This window comes from Pogona vitticeps, chromosome 1, assembly GCF_051106095.1.
Source record: "Pogona vitticeps strain Pit_001003342236 chromosome 1, PviZW2.1, whole genome shotgun sequence".
In the NCBI taxonomy this organism is placed as follows: Eukaryota; Metazoa; Chordata; class Lepidosauria; order Squamata; family Agamidae; genus Pogona; species Pogona vitticeps.
In genome coordinates, this window is record NC_135783.1 from 125080451 (window position 1) to 125096286 (window position 15836).

The following is a 15836-nucleotide window of genomic DNA, read 5'->3' on the forward strand; positions in this document are numbered from 1 at the left end:
TTTCAATTCCTTCTGAAGAAATGGACTACGCTCCACACAAGCTTAACTTTTAATCACACTTTTTCTTGTTTTTTTGTAGTCAATTAGGGCACTTTTTCCATGCTCTTATCACAATATCAGGAGAGTGATGCCATTTCTGATTGCTTTTTTTTTCACATTTTAAAGTTCATTTCAAATAGAAAACAAACAGGGTAAAAAAAAAAAGTACTACCTTGGCCTTCCTGCTGGGCTCATTTTCTAGATGCAGGGCTGCAGGGGACGTGTTTTGCCCTTCCTTCCTTTCTCTTACACAGAGAATCATTTTTAAAAGTTAAAGCCATTCCTCATAAGAAGAGATATAGCCACTTTATTCAAACTCTCTCTCTCTCTCTCTCTCTCTCTCTCTCTGTGTGTGTGTGTGTTTGTGTTTGCCTATAGATTTGGCTAAACAATTTTAAAACTGGAAACAGGAAAAGTTCACATTTATCACAGCCTCATACAAACTAGATGGCCAGTACCGCATTTTCCCATGTATAAGGCTATATTTTTGTCTAAAATCTGTAGACTAAAAATTGAGGGTCATCTTATACACGGAAGCAAGCTGAGGAGAGAACAAAAACAAGTGGAGGGGAAAGCAGGGATCAAAGTGATCCTGCAGGGCTTTGATCCCTTTCCCCCTATACTTGCTATGTCCCACTTAGATTTCTTAATTTTGGATTAGAAAAGTGGGGGCGTCTTATATATGGGTACTCTCTAATAACAGCACTTCCCATGTTCTTAGTAATATTGCAGTAACAATACTAGTCTGCTTTGTAGAGTTGTTGTGAGGAATATTGAGGAACGTTTTAAATGTGATACATAGATGGAATGTTATTGCTACTTCCATTATTAATAGCCCTATTTGGTCATTACTTATCCAGGGGAAACAACAAGGGTACTGTATGTGGGGCTATGGATTCAGCCCTGCCCCAAGGTCACATTCTTCTCTCAGCCCCTTCTGTGATGAAGGATGATTTTTGCACCAAGGTATCCATGAGAGCTCTCCATGTAACCCAGTTCAATTTAGAACCTTGTTCTGGAGTATCCACCGTTGACTTCTTAACCTATATTACCCTAATAATAATTGAAGCATGGATAGTAAATTAATTGTGTTGCATACCATTCTCTTCTTAATCACAACAAGCCTTGTGTTGTAGCTGGGGGTGGGGAGGATAAGAAAGATATTGCCCGTGACAGACAGCATGGGCGCCCACCTTCTGTTGGGCTCAGCCTATCCCAGCTGTCGGAATACTGTGTGAGGGGTTTAAAAGAGAGGACGGGCTGTCAGAGGAAGGAGAGGAGTTTTCACAGCTGTTGGGTAAGGATGAAAGAGAGAGAGAGAGAGAGCTTAAGGGAAGAAAAGGGGGAACTGGATGGTCTGTTAAGAAGGTGAAGGGAGCAGCTGGGAGAGTTCAAGGAAAGATCAGAAGAGGTAACAACTGCAACAGTCAACTACCCTAGCACTATTTGTTTTGTTCAAGCCCCAAAAACAAAACAAAGCAAAAAAAGTTGTTTTCTGTTTTAATCCCTTCCTGAGTCTATTTGGTCAGGGGAACTGTTGTCTTTGAACCACACACTAAAAGAACGTTTGTGTGGTTTGTTTTTTAAAAAAATCCTTTGATGGAACTTCCTTATTTCATTTTACAAGCCCCGTGCGGGTTCTGGAGAATTAAAACCAATTGGAGCATAGGAGCTATGGGCAAAGAAGTAGCTGCCAAAGAGATGTGAGGTCAAAACAGCAGATTTTCCATGCATCCTGTAGTTTGCAAACTATCTTTCTTTCTTTTACGGTTGGATATCTGAGGGTAAACACATGCTTCATTTCAGTAGATGCTAATAACTCCAATTTCACAGCAGTTGGTGAACCCAGATTTTAGTCTGAATTTTATAGGAGCAATGCAAGGTGCTGAACACTGTTTCACAAATAAGTCCAGCAACTTGGAGAGGTCCTTTAAAGTCATTTTCAATAATATTAGGAGCGTATTCATCAAGCTCACAAAACAGGAATCATTCTCCTCCACTGGTTTCTTTGCAAACATTACTTAGACATGAAGGTTTGCTTGGATCACATCTCCTGTACACTAGAATACACTAGAGATGTGATCCAAGTTTCTAACGACATACTATCTATGACATATAGTTTATTATACCATGGAAGGGAGAAAATGAATATAGCAGGAGAGTACCCTGACATGTCTTTCTAATGACAGGCTTCCCAGCCTATGTTCCATTCCTTGCTGGCTCAAAAGCATCAGGAGAAAGGAACAGTCCTTGAACTCTGAAGGATTCATTCTACAGAAGAGGTGGGATTGGACCATTCAGGAAGTCTGTTGCTAACTTTATGGAGAGCGGGCAATTGAAGGAACAGATCATGCAAGCATTGTTTCTGAGCTTGGAAACAATGTGGTGTGAGCAGGTAGGGGAGTGGATTGACCACTTTATCCAAAGTTACGATGGTCCTCAGAATGCAAGCTAGATAATAGTTTACCTTTTTTACATACCTCACTTTCTAGTTCTAGAAAGCCATGCTTCAAAGTCCTTGTACCCATTTGGGTTCTTTCCAGTATGGGGTCAAAGTAAAGTAAAGTTTTCAGTGCCCGCTTTAGCTTTAAATATGGGAAACTGAATCCCACATCCTTCTGTGTCTTGTTCCTTTTTATGTTGTCAAAACTTTCCTGAATTAAGTCTCCCTCTTCTCAGAACAGTCTATAACATATTCACGTTAACTAGGCATGGGACTCCTTCTTCTATGGTTGGCTAACCAGATCACTCTAGGTAATTTTCTTATTACATTTCCATAGAGATAACTGTTTAATCGAAAAAGTTTGGCGTAATTTAATATTTCCTTGCATTGCTGCATTCTCTAAAAGCACAGCCGCTTGGAGGTGGCTTGTTTCTTCTATTTTCTTCCCCGTGAGTATGGATGAGCATTTGCCTGCTGTACCTTTTAAAAACTCCTCCACACTGGGAAATCGCTGCTGCCTGTATGGCACAATCCACAGGGGCCCTGATGTGGAGTTGTTAAGGAAAAATAGTCCTGAGGAGGGGGGGAGAGAATTGGAGTGGCAGGAAGTTAAAATCTCCCCCATCAGTTTTTGTCCGTGGGGAGTAGGAAAAAGAAAAAAAATTCCCGTCAGAAATATTTCCTTCAATTCTGTATGTGTGTATTTGTGATGACACTAGGGGTCTAATTCAACATATCTCTCTCATTCTCAAATGATGCTTCAATCCAGATTCCTCTCCCATGAGTTTGTCTTTGGGCTTTTTCTGAGTGAAGTGAAGATAAATGTAATATTTCAACTAGAGTGTACGTACATTCAATTTTCAACAGACATCTACTGCCATGAAAACAAAGGCCACGCAATGTAGGAAAAGAGGATCAAACCACACATCTTGCAGCATCTGACCTTTCAGGTGATCATCACTTGCTAGGCTGTACCATTTCAAGTTGCAGGTGAGAAACTGGATGTTGGAATATTTATTCATGTAATATATAGTCTCCTGTCTGCAGTCTGGAGTGGTTGAATCCAGTCCAATGGTCCTAGATTGCTCACTGTGCAAAGTTATTTTTGACAGGTGCCAGATTTTGTTAACCTTCTAAGAAACTATGTCTGGGAGTGGAATAGCCTTTCATTAGAACTCTTTGGCAGTCACCACTGCTCCAAAGCTGCTTTTTAACTGCTCTGATTTCCATTCATCTCTAGTTGCCCTGACTGCATCCATGGCCAATTTCTTGATTTGCTTAGAGAGCGAAAAGAATTACAGCAGCCGTCTGTATGCCCACCTCTTTTAGGTTCAGTGTTCCCCTTTGTGTCCTAAGCATCCTTTCCACTTTTAATCTGGTTGAGTGTGTCTTTGATTTCCCCTTTTGCTCTGTCTAGTGACTATCAGGCTTCTACCCTGGAGTTTTCCAAAGCCCTTTCCTGATTTGTAGTTTATTTTGACTGAGCGGTAATATATGCTCTGCGCATAACTATGTTAACTCAGACAATTTGAAACCTGGTCCTTTCTCCTCATCTGTACATCTGAGAAAACTCTCTATATTCTTTTATTTATAATATTTCTGGATCTTGACTTTTCTGTTAATCCTTCGAAAGTGCTTCTGCTGGGGTTCATTGGTTCGCTGTTTAAACATTGGTTGAGGATCTGTTGCATGGATTTTAATGATCCCATACTAATCCTTTCACAGTCATATTAACCATGTCAAACAGGGGATTCTGGGAACTATAATACAAAAAGTAATCATTTCCAGTTGTGCCATATTGTTGTTCACAATGTTTGAATATGCAAATTGCATTTTTTTAACATTAAAAAGGATAAATCTGATTATTTCCTTTTTGTTGTTGTTTAGTCGTTAAGTCGTGTCCAACTCTTCACAACCCCATGGACCAGAGCACGCCAGGCCCTCCTGTCTTCCACTGCCTCCCAGAGTTGGGTCAAATTCATGAGTTCAAAGGCTAAAATCCAAACCATATTGGCAGGGATAACCTGTGGTCTGAGGAGACTATGTCACCCCAAATTTCAGGATGATGTACTCCTCCAACACATTCATGGAGATAAAAGGATATTTACTTCCAAGTAACTATGTTATGTTACTCGGAAGCGCGGTATGTTTTGTTGATGATTTTTGAAATAGTTTTAAGCATTAATGCACCATATTCAACGATAATTAATCCATTATTGGGAATATGTAAAAGAATTCAAGTGGAGGAAATAATAAATCAAGTTTTTAGAAGCAAATTCCAATGGACACAATTGTGAATTCCTTTCTTCAATTAAATTTCTTAGGATTTTTTTTAAAATTAAGAACATAAACTTATTCTACCAGAAAAATAAGCTATATTGTAATTTTCCAGGTAGGGCTATTAAGCATTTCATATCAGAATCAGAGTAACAGTATTTTTTTCTTAAATAACAGAAGGACTTTACACAAAGTTGTTTGTATGTTGGTGTTGCTTCTCTGCATATTCTATTCCTTGTGATGTCATAGATTTGGGGTGTAAAAGAGTTGAGTGAGAAGCAGAGCCAACAAGCAACTTTGTGCTAAGCCAATGAACAGGTAGAGATGAGTGTCCAGATTTTATAAATCAGACAAAAGAAAATCAAGTTCACCTCTCCTGCAGGGCTGCTCATAGTGTGGTTTGTTTCCCTACCTAGAGGCCTGGAAGAGGATTGCAGCTCCCTGAGCATACAGCTAGTACTCGGAAACCTGTTAAACCTGCTCATTTATCAATCTATAGCTGAAATCCTGTTGGGCAAGTTCTGCCTGCATAACAGGAATGATGCCATGATTCACTGTGTTTTGCCATTGATTAATGACTTCGTTTTTCAATTTAATCTCATTGTGTGCAAACCATGCATGCTACAGAATATTTTTTTTAAAAAAAGCAATCTTTAATCATTGGCAATCTGCTACTGACAATGATGTCATTCCCTTTATGCAGGCAGAGCAATATTAGAAAGAACGGATATATGCAGAATGAACTGGTTAGAGATAACAGAAGAGAAATACCTTTTTAAACTAGGGAATCAGTGCACTTACGGTACTGAGGTTCCCTGCTTGGTTAGTGCAGTTGAAAAGAGACATGCTAATTTCTGCTGTGAATTATGATTACACATTGGGGGTCAATCAGGAACGGGAATGATGCAGTCTGCGTCTTGGTGGCAGTCTGCAGAGATATAGGAATTTTTTCAGTTGTCTGAACATACCGGCTGCCACTTATGCAAATTAGCAGCTTTCTCATACCTGTGGGTATCTTCCATTATGATCTGTCAGTTCCAGCTCAAAACTGTTCCAGGCATACGGCTGCACGTATTTCACTGCAATACCCATATGCTCCTATTATCAACTTAGCAGGGAAATTGCAGGGCATCTGGATCAAGTATCTTCTGTTAATTCACTTGAAGGTAGGAATTAAAACATAATTAATTCAGGCTTCTTTGAGGGCCTTCACTGGTTCCTGCATCACTTTCCTCTCCATTATGTGAGTGTAATACAGAGTATCAAAACCGGAGTTTATCCCATCGTGCATTTTACAGATTTGCTAACTGTCTAATAAACCATTTCTCAGAGGAATTCACATCGGTAGCAGAACAGGTAAAGCCCTAACATCAACTACTTGCGAGCAACTACTGTAAAGATTTCAGTGGCAATCAGTTTATTGATTCTTCTCCACCACCAACCTCTGTAGCTCCTGGAGTCCAATGTATGTGTCCATCCTGGGATGCATCACTCCCAGAGAGATGGGGCAGAAGGAGTGCAGGATATGCTTTGCTTTCTTCTTCTCAAAAATCATTTTGATTTGAGGAACAAGCACTTTTAGCAAGTCATGGTCTGGAGCAGTTACCTGGGGCTGGTTACAGGGATCACATAACCCTCCTGGCTGCTGATCTGATTCTGGACACAATTCAAAATGCTGGCTTTACCCTATAAAGCCATACAGTCTCAAGGACTGTATCTCCCTGGATGAGCCTTCTTAGGTGTTAAGATCAGCAGGATAGGCCTTTCTCTCAGTCCCACCACCCTCACAGGTGTGCTTGGTGAGAACACGGGAGATGGCCTTCTCTGTCACTGCTCCCAGACTTTGGAACTCCCTCCCACAGGAGGCCAGGCTGGCCCCATCTTTACTGTCCTTCCACAAGCAGATGAAGACCTTTCTCTCCAGGCAAGCTTTCCCTGCGTGAATGGCTGTCTCAGAGGGGTTTTTTTAATGGAGTGTTGTGCCTTGTTTCTTTGCATCTGTTTTGATGTTGATTTTCTTTACCGTTTTCAGTGTGGTATTTGTTTGATTCTTTTTAATATTAGTATTTGTAGTGTTTTTAGCTTTTAAATGTTGTCTTTTAATGATGTAAGCCACCTTGGGTCTTGTTTAAGGAGAAAGATGGGGTGAAAATATTTTAAACAAACACTTGCAGGAACGCAAGGACAGCTGAGCTGGATCAGACTAAAGATATGTTTAGCTCTAGATTTTGTTCACATAGTGGAAATCCACATGCTTATGGGAAACCCCACAAGCAGGAAAAGGGATAACTTAGCCCACTCTGTCTCCAGCCCCCAAAGAACTGATATACAGAGGCACACTGACTCTAGTACTTGTTGGTCTTCATCCTGATTAATAAAGTAGACAGACCCCTGTATATTGATGGGTTGCTTTATGATCACCTGCTTTTATAAGCATTTCTGTGTTACCCAGTCCCTTCCCCCCTCCCACCCTAGATGTCTAAATGTCAGTTTTATGACCTCTACAACCAGCACACACATCAGGAAGTGCAACAGAGGAAACTGAAAAGGAAGGAACTAAAGGAATAAGAGAAAAGAAGCCAGCAAGAGTGTGCAAGAAAGATATGGAAAGGGAGAAGACAGCACAATGGAAGAAAGAAGCAAGACGGGGAAGATGGATGGGAGAAGAGAGAGGACAGCAAAGGAGAACAGAATGAATATGCAAGATGGAAGAGGAATGTTGTAGAGGAGGAGGAGAGGAGAGGAGGGTGGCACTGAGTCTTGAGAATTATCTGGGAACCGAAACCTTATTTTAACATTGGCCACAATGGGTAAGTAGAGCATTGCTTACATTGAGCCAGTCATATGCTTGGGCAGGGGGAGGGGTCTGCTGTAGCCACTGCTTGCCCCATTCTCCACCTGCTTGTACATACTTTGAATAATGCTGTGGCAAAAGTATTGTGTCAATGGAATGTCATGCTGCTCACTCTGAATACTTGTCCATTCTGAGACATTTCTTGGCACATACTTTCCATAGGCCTGCAATTCATACAGGCTGGGTGGATAGCCAGGCAGCAGCAGCAGCTTGCGTGGTGCTGAGTGAGCTGCTGACTCTGTCCATCACCTCCGTCAAATAATTACGTAGGTCTACAGCTTCCTGAACCAACCTGCAGCAACCATTCTCAGTTCTTGCTAGAGAATGTCCTTGTTGCATACTGTAAGATAACTCAGTTTCATCACTTGAAATTGCAGTCACTGAATGGTGAGTGTAAATCCACCATTGCTGTTGTTACAGGCTGTTGTCCCATCTGATGTGTGGCAACCTCATAGGGTTTTCGAGTTATGTGATATAATTAAGGCACTAGTGACACCCCAAGTGATTTTCCATGGTGAATCAAGGATTTGAATCCAGGTCTCTTGTGTCCAACACTCTTATCTTCTACAGCACCCTGGCTATCATGGATCCACCTCTAGATTTGCATAATTCAAGGCTCTTATTTCCTACACAGAACAAGATAGAAAAAATCAGTGGTGAATTTCATCTGAATATTTTTGATGCATGTTTGTTGTTGAGACAATTATTGCAAATGCTATTTTAAATGGTTAACAGTTGAGTATTGTATTCTGAGCACAATGGGAATACAGTACAATCCTATCCTCCCATGTAACCCACTGATATCAGTTTCATCACTTGCTTTCCACCAGATGGCAGCATTTCAAAACAATATACTGAAGTTGAACATGTCCTGTCGCATCCTACCTGTGATCCATGAAAAGGACTCAGTTTAAAAACAGAATGAGGTTTATCCACCCACGATCGCCAAGTGTAGGAAACGCAAAGATCAATTTACAGATTGAGACATAAAAAAAAAAATCTTCATTTGTGGAGACTTGGATTTGTTGATTTGGAACAGAAACTGAGATTTAAAGAAGATATTGTGGAAAAATATGTCCATTAAGGGACAACAGGGATGAAGTCTATCTTATTCTCACATTTTAATGGTTATCTTCAAACATGCAACCTGTAGACTGTTCCGCACACCCCACCCAACCCCATCATTTTAAAACAGTGCTTCTTTATAAGAACACAGAATGGATACTTCTTGTTTCCTTGAGAAATGACTAGTTGGTGATCTTCTCTGGGGCAATCCAGTGAACGAAATCCATCTGAAATAAATGGCACTTGCAGCCAAAACCTGCAGATAAGACAGTTGATGGGACTTGGTCTCAAATATGGGGTTTTGATATATGTACACTAAGCTGGGAGCAAGTCCCATGGAATCAGCAGGATTTAATTCTGAGAAAACTGGAGTTTGGAAAATTTACTTTACTGGACTGTTCATAGAAGTTGTACTTTTAAAAAATCCATCGGAGAAAGATTACTTCATTTGTATTGGAGGAAACCTATGTAGATTTTTACTACTCAGTTTTGTTTTTGTAAGAAGGACAGATCACTATATATGTTAATGGAACAGACATGACAATCCTTTAAAAAAAACATTTAATTTAATAGCCAGCAGTAATAGAGAGCAGAAAAGCACGGGTACAGTCATGTTGGACCTCAGGGCTCAAATCCAGGCCTTCATAGCCTAGAGCTGCAGATGATGGGGGCAGCAGTAAACAGGCATGGCATCAGCACCTGGCTGGCATGGAGCCCTCTAGGGCTGATACTGTAGCATCTTTCCTTTTACTTTTAACAACTGTTTTATATTTAATTGGGCATATACATAATTACAGATTTAGAGATCATTATTATTACAGTGGTGCCTTGCTTAACGGGTGCCCCGTTTAATGACGAAATTGCATAGCGATTAACTTTTTGCAATTGCTTTTGCGATCACATTACAATGTTTTAAATGGGGAAAAATCACTTTGCGATTATCAGTACCCTGTTTCGCTTACCAATCATCGCAAAGCAATGATTTTTAACAGCTGATCAGCAGTTCCAAAATGGCTGCCAGGTAAAAAAAATGGCCACCCGCTGTTTCTTGGGACAGATTCCGTATGGAAGATTTTCGCTTAAAGGTGAGTCTGAAGCCTATAGGAACACATTGAAGGGGTTTCAATGTATTCCTATGGACTTTTAAATATCGCATAGCGACGAAATCGCTTTGCAGCAATTTTTGCTGCACCGATTATTGTTGCTATGCGAGGCGCCACTGTATTTTAAATATATATTATGCTTTTCTGGACCACAGTCATTCTCGTGTATATGTATTTAGCATCAGCAAAGGAGAGGTAGGCTTCATTTTATTTGTTTGTTTGTTTGTTTGTTTGTTTGTTTGTTTGTTTGTTTGTTTATATCCTGTAACCTTGATGGTGCTATGATTTCAGTGGGTTTAAACTGTGAAACTCCACATGTACTTCAGAACAAAATTAAGAGTTGGTGACCCTTTCCTTCCTTCCTTCCTTCCTTCCTTCCTTCCTTCCTTCCTTCCTTCCTTCCTTCCTTCCTTCCTTCCTTCCTTCCTTCCTTCCTTCCTTCCTTCCTTCCTTCCTTCCTTCAAGCCATGATGGGGATGTATAATCTCCACGCTTAAAAGGAAGGTACCTCCAAATGCCAGATGCAGGGGAGGGGTACCAGGAGACAGGTATCTAGTTGTCTCATGTGCTCCCAGAGGCATCTGGTGGGGCCACTGTGAGATACAGGGTGCTGGACTAGATGGGCCCTTGGCCTGATCCAGCAGGGCTCTTCATATGTTCTTATCATCATTTTTCATTCTGGCCAATTGTAAATCACAGAATGGCAGGAAGCTGCTGGGTAAGAGAAAACACCAACTGTATTGGCATACTCCACAAACAGAGCAATACACAGGGCCAGTTAAAAGCAACCTCCCTATGATCATTATGTCCATGGTCTAAACTTAAATAGCTGCGCCAGTGGATCAACATTGTCTAGAGATAATTGCAGTAACAGGTTTGAAGAGCAAGTCCTGTGAGGAAAGGCTGAGGGAGCTGAGTGTGTTTAGCCTGGAGGAGAGAATATTGAAACATGAGCTGACAGCCACCTTCAAAACATCTGAAGGGTTGTTATGTGGAAGATGGAGCAAGCTCATTTTCTGCTGCTCCGTCAGATAAGATTTGCACCTATGGATTAAAGATACAAGACTGGATATTCCAGCTAATTAAGAAGAATGTCATGACTTTGCTTGACAATGGAAGAGACTACCTCTGAAGATGGTGGGCTTTTTTAAAAAAATAAACAAACAGAGGCTTGGTATCCAGATTGGCAGGAATGGCTTTAGTTGTGGATTCCTCCAGTGTCATGGGTTGGATTCAGTAGCCCTTGAGATCCCATCGAAACCTATGGTTTGTGATTCTATGGAGGAAATCCCCATTTCTTTGTTAGGCAGGCAGAAGGCAAAAGGCGTAACATTCACTCATTCTAACCGGCAGTTAATGGCTCCCTATTGCAATTCTTGGGTGCACACAAAACTAGGATGTGCACCTGAGAACTGAGGTGGGGACTTGTTAATTGCTAATTAGAAGCGAGTTAATGTTACACCTTCTGCCTTTGGCCTATATAACATAGCAACAGGATTTCAGGCTGTGGACGGTGTATACAAAAAATACAACGAGTAAGTTACCAGTTGAGCATGTTGGATGTTTCCTTAATATCTAGTACACATAATTTTACATTACTATAGAAGTCATACCACCTGACTGGATTTGTGGGAGAGGCAAAACTCTGTCATTGATTTGGCAGGGCTTGTCTACCATGTGGCTCTTCCCCCTCTTGCTACTGCTTCTGAAACATAAAGAAGTTACTCATTCATTTCAGCTGAGACCTCCTGGGGCAAGGTGTATGAGAAACTGAGTGTGGCTTAAATTAAAAATAAACTTTTCTCTAATTACACAGCAGATAAAATGGTTCTGGCAGGAATTTACAGAGCAGATTGAGCTTCAGGTCTCCCTCAGTATTCCACCCCTAATTTGTTAGTTTTCCTCAACTGGCACTTGCAGCCTCAATCATTCACTCAGAGATTCTGGTAATGAGAAAGAATAAAATGTTTCTGTTTACATACAGTTCACATATAAAAAGAAACATCATATTGCATAAAAAATGTTAACTTGTTACATCACTGAGTTTTACTGGTTAAGTAGTTTCCTGGCTGACTGACTGACTGACTGACTGACTGACTGGGTTACATAGCTGACAGAACACTCCACTCTGTCTGTCATCTTCAGACTCCATTGGTAAGACTGACAGAACTCTGACTGGAAAAAAAAGGCAGGGAAAAGAATCTGAGGTAAAGAGGTAACAACTGGCTGCTACTGAGTTGACTGACATTCACACCTGTCCAGGAAGGTCCCTCCCAACGAAAAACTCTTTTAAAGGCATCATATGCAGGTTTCAATATTCCTACAGGACCCACTGCCATTGACTCTTGAACTACGTACCTCCATAAATGCCATTTGCCTCTTGTCGTTACATGATCTCTGCAGCCAACAGTTTTTTAAAATATTTGGAATCGGTATGTGCTAATTTCCCCCTTCTCTCCACATTCCTTTGAATTATGATGGTTAGATTGCAGTCACTATTCTAGCATGTAAATACTTTGGTTAAACATAGTAAATAAATACATGACATGGATTTTATCATTCATTCATTTTCCTCCTCATCTGTTGACTCGCTTGAATTTCTGGACTGTAGAGTACAACGTAATTGATTAGATAGAAGAATCCCCCCCCAAGCAGTAATTATTAGCATTACAGGACTTGCCCCCAAATAGTTGTAATAGCCTATGTACAGTATTTAGATAAATGGGCCAGGTGTGGTGAGTGAGTGCAGGAGTAGACCACAACTTTGTTGCTTCAAGTATGTATCCATAAATCAGAGAATACTTCTGAAGAGAAAGGGGGAGCACCCATACCCCAAAGCCTTGGTGACACACTAGAACTGTGTCCTGAAGCTGCCAATGGACAGGATGCACAACCCCCAAGGACCACACATCAGCAAACAGCTGGTCAGGCAGGCCAGAGATCACCTTCTCCACAGCTACACAAACCTGAAAGTTCCACTGCCTCATTCTGCTTCCATTTGCCTGTTAAAGGCTCTATTCTCCCTCCTCTTGCCTTCAAACTACCAACTGTGACAAGCAACATGGGTGCCCACATGTATTCCTGTATAACAGGGAAACAAAGAAAGGCATATATTCATGAACAATTAATTCTTTGAAATAACCCCTCCAGTTTATGAATGTGGGATATTGTGCTTCAGTATCCATGATTCAAAACTCCAGGAAACGGCCCAATATTGCTGCACAACATTGTGCCCACATTGCCAGCAGGAAAAAAGGATGTCAAGCTTGACATAGCAAAGGGCAGCCTCAATATTGGCAACACCCATGGCAGCAGTCAAGATAGTCTACAAGATACCCTCTTGTGCTCAGTACCATTCACAAAGTAAGGCCATGTGAGGGGAAAATACCAGAAGTGGACTCCTTTTTTCATCAGTTGGCCGCTTCTCACCCAGACACAAAGCAATTGTTAGGGCACTTTTTTCATCAAGTGTGAATGGTACTGACCACAAGAGGATATCCCGTAGACCATCTTGACTGCTGCCATGGGTGTGATCAACATTCAGGTTGGCCTTTGCCATGCAAAGTTTGACATCCTTTACCTGCTGGCATAGAACCCATGTCAGAAGACGCGTTGCCTACAGTCCACCACTGTGGTGGGGATAGTGAGGGTGACACCGAGGAAAGAGAAAGGGACAGAGACTAATTCTGTTACCAAGTGAACAATGGCCAGTCAATATGTTAGAAGGCCTATGTTAGAGTTTTCAAAGTCTTGCAAGACCAGTCAGTCTGACAAGAGCTCACCTGAAGTTCTACAAGATCTTGCAATCTCAGCCCATTGTCACAGAATTACAGCAGCAGAAACAGTGGCAAAGCATCCATTGGTCTCCTGTAGAAAGGTGCCCGCTGCTAACTTCAGACAGTTTATGTTTCACTAGAAAATTAAGTCCCCTTTATACATTATACTCATGAAAGGGCTTTATGTGATCAGCAGTTATTATGTTGTCAGTAAATGCCAGGGGTTTAAAAAAAAAGTAATACAAGTTTGTGCTGCAGGTTTTTCACTGTTGCCCAGTTTGGGTCCAGGAAGGCTCACATTAATCAGAAAAGAGCGATAATGCATTGAAATATTTTGGAGGATCATCACTAAAATAATGCAGTAAAGACAGTGCAACATTTGTAAATAAATATGCCGTGGCTGACCAAGGCTTCACCCATGCGGTGTGCCTTTGCCCTGCTTCCCCAGATGGACGCGTGACCAAGAGGCTGTCTCGCGAGAGCATCCTCAGGGAAGGGTTTCGGCAGGTCATATAGGGCTGTCCGTCTCTCATTGTTGTTCTCTTCCTTGCTGGCATCCCAGCCGCCCGCTCTATATTCTAGTGTGAGTTCATCTGGTCGCCTTTGGGGCCGGATAGGACTTTTTGACCCACATCCTGACTGGCTCTTGGAGTGGGGATTTTTTTGCCTATCCCACACAGGAATAGGAGCGTGGCCATTATATGGGTGAAATTTTGGTCACACTGGCGGGTAGTGCAGATTAAACAGGTATTTGAAGTGGGAAGTCAAAATGTGGGAGCAGGTAATTATAGCTCATCTGAACTCCCAGCACTGCGGATCGTGTGAATACAGTGCTTGGGGGGGGGGGAAGATGCGCTGGGGACACACCTGGACCAGCAGTCAGCACAGAGAGAGTGGCACAAGATCCAGGGTGGTCAAATTTGGGCCGATAGTTTTCCCACTGTCTTCAAGAAGGGGAGAACTGAGGCCAGGGTTTAACGCATTGGCTGTTTTGAAAGGTCATTTTAGAGGCCCAGTTAGAAAGCTAAATCTGCACTACCGCAGGACCCCCCTTTGCCAAATTAATGGAAACAATGCTGAGACTGGAATAAAGTCGAAAAAAGTGTGGCCCGTGTTGAACCCACATAATTGCTTTTGCATATTTATTCCGGGGTAAGGGGAAAACATGTTTTTTAAAATTTCAGTTACAGACCAAAGCATTCACAGAACACAAGTCTCAATGTGTCTGTAGATTATGAAACAACATCTTACCCATTTTTCCTGATTTTTGACACATTATCATATCCTGATTCGGGTAATGGTCTCCGTGTATAAAAATTATATCCTCATTTGATCTGCCAGCATTTTTCTTTCAAATGCGTATATGATCTAAAAGAACAACAACTTAGCAGTCTAGCAGTACTGCACTGTATGTGTCTGATAAGAAGCAGGCCCCATTTAAAACAACAGATTCCATATAGGTTTGTGACCAAACTTTGGCATCTAAGAACAATTTTCTCCCAGGAACGATTTATCTAAGTCTGTCCCTTTGTCGACAGTGTGTTTGTATAACCACATATATGTATAAGACATACATTTTGTTCTCTGTCTTTGCAATGAAGCTTCTCAACTTTATTTTGAGTGAAAGGTATTTATGATTTCCTGTTTTACTAGGATCAAAGGTACCAGAAAGGCCTTGTTTAAACTCTTTGACATATTACTGACCACTCCCAAGTATACAGAGAAAGATATTTCAGAGTCTCACGTTTCTGGTAAAGTTCCTTTGTTACATAGTAGAAGTACAGTGACTTCTACTGTACAGAGAGGAGAACAGCTACACGTTCCCCAATTAGTTGACCCCTTTCTCATCAACTGAGATAGTGATTACACTAGTAAAAATAATTGGTTTCTGAAATGCATTTCAAATGAATCAACATTTAAAACAGTGTATCCATTATGCAAACGCAAGCCCGGATTACTTTGTCAGAGAAGCATGTGTTATAGGTGGAACTATTAGAGGATTATTTAAAATAGTACACATTTGAAACTCAATTTATTAATTTTTTGCTTATGTACACCCCTGTCACTCCAACTACCATACAACTGCACTCATTTCACACACTAGTGAGGTTATGCTCAAAATCCTCCAAGGTAGGCTTCAGCAGTATGTGGACCGAGAACTCCCAGAAGTATAAGCTGGATTCCGAAGGGGCAGAGGAACTAGAGACCAAATTGCTAACATGCGCTGGATTATGGAGAAAGCCAGAGAGTTCCATAAAAACAACTACTTCTGCTTCATT